Genomic DNA, 2337 nt, shown 5'->3' on the forward strand with positions numbered 1-2337 from the left:
AGCTCCAAGGAGATTATGTTGAAAAATAAAAAAAAATTTACCCAAAAAAAATTGTTTTTATACTTCATTCTAAGGACTTATTGAACTACCCTCGTAGTTAACAGCCTAAATCATAATAATTCGAAATCCATGGGTTTCGATGATTTCAGATATCTAACTTTTTTTTTAAATGCTCAAAATTAGAATTAATACGTTTCTCGTAAATGGAATGAGACACGCCAAAAAAGGCAACATTTATTAATCCAACTAGAAAATTGTACATTAATATATAAGTTATAATTATAAATAAGTATAATGAGAAAATTCATTAATTAAAAAAAAATGTTAATAATTTGAAGAGAAATTTAAAAAGGGAGAGTCGGATTAGCGACGGCCAACTACTGTAAATAACTCTGACCGCCCGTAACGTGACGAATACAAAAGGAACATTATATACCGTCGCACCGCTCTTAAACAAACCACTAAGAGGACCTTGAAAAGAACCCAAATCTCTTAGACTATCTCAGAGACTAAATTGTTTTAAATCGACTTTGCTTATAGTCTCAAATGGGCCACACTATTTCGCTGGAGAATAATCAGAGATATCTATCGGTACGGGAAGCTTTAAGATTAGCCGTCGGTTATAGGGACTGTACTCATATTATCGTTATGATGACAGAATGCTGTAAACCTCCTTTCAAACAAATATTTTGCTTTTTGGTCAAAAAGTAGGTCATCCGAACATTCTCAGACCTTAATCACCCATTTTCAGGTATGTTAATAACCCTATCTAAACGAGTTAGAATCACTAAAAGCAGTATTATACACCCGTTTGTCGTTCTGTACGTATATGAAAACGTTAGAAACTTTAAACATCGGATCCGTACATCAGAAACGTTTTATAGAAACGTTTTCTAAATCAGTAATTTGCACGGACTTACGAAGTATTCCTTCACGTATTACCAATACATGTCCGGTTTCATAAAGTCTTACTTTAACTTGATTATTCAACATCTTTTATTGGTTCTAGAGAAACTAAAATGTGCAGTATCCCTAGTATGGATCCCTGGACATATGTGGATACCAGAAAACGAAGTAGCAGATTTCTTTGACTCTGCCGAAAAAACTTTCGATGAAATTTGCCACAATTACTTTACAGAAACAGAAAAAAATAAGAGTGTTCTTTTCACCCAGCTTTACTACATATACAGTAAAAAACCCTGATTCTCATCATTCACTGCCCTTAGAGAGTGGATAGTATCCCTATGCCGAAACGGAACTAACTAAAGCTCTATACAAAATTCTGAAATGCCCTCCCCTCTTTTGGTCTTGCCAATTACTAGCCAACCCTTTAAACTTACGTTGGCCGTTTTGTGCGGTGCGAATCTTTCTGCCAAAGGGTTCCTCCCGCAAGGAGCGACCTCCACATTATCTTTTGAATTTTGGCCGCCTTGCTACGTACATCTGGAAACCGGACTGCCATCTCTTGTGACTTGGTTATGACTGGATATATAGGAGGCTTTTAATGAAGCAGGTATATTGCCAACGCATAATAAGAAGACATGTTATACCTCAACCGGCTATCGCGATAGAGAGACTTTAAATAACTTGGAATAACTTTCTAATCTTTTTTGTTAGCTAAATCATCACCAGGAGAATTTCGTCCATTTTCTTTAGCTTTATGTTTTTTCAAGTTGATGGAAAGGCTCATCTACAACAGACTCTCGTGGTACCTGGAGCATAATCACATTCTGCCCCCTTCTCAATTTGGTTTTAGAAAGAGACGATCCTGTGCTGATAACCTCGCTATTTTATTATTTGAAAATTGTTCGGGTTTTCCAAATGGTGAAGTTGTGGCTAGCCTGTTTCTGGATTTGAAAGGTGCGTTCACCAAATTTTAATCGAGCATCTCGAAGAGATTGGAGTTCTTGGACGAATAGCTAGATTTATCTACAATTATACCTCTTGCCAAAACATCCCACGATGCAGTACAATCTGACTCGCTCATGGTTGTATTCTCAGTCCTATAAACTAATCTATTTATACTAGAAAAATACACCTTCTAATCACTGGAAATTGCATTAAGATAAAGTTTACTGATGATATCACTGTTCTTTGTCGTTATACTGACCCTGCAGTATGTCAAATCTCTTCAAAAATGCCTCAAGAACATTGATAATTTTTTTAAACAAAGAAGTCTTGAGCTCTGTCCAGAAAAAAAACCAAATTAGTCCTTTTCAACAGGCAGAATCTCAAATCTAGATACATCTAACTCATCATATACCTTATCATTAAACAACATTATTGTATTTATGCAATGAAATGAAAAAAATCTTAAATATCTTTAGTATAGAACAA

Source organism: Belonocnema kinseyi, chromosome 8 (assembly GCF_010883055.1).
Source record: "Belonocnema kinseyi isolate 2016_QV_RU_SX_M_011 chromosome 8, B_treatae_v1, whole genome shotgun sequence".
NCBI lineage: Eukaryota > Metazoa > Arthropoda > Insecta > Hymenoptera > Cynipidae > Belonocnema > Belonocnema kinseyi.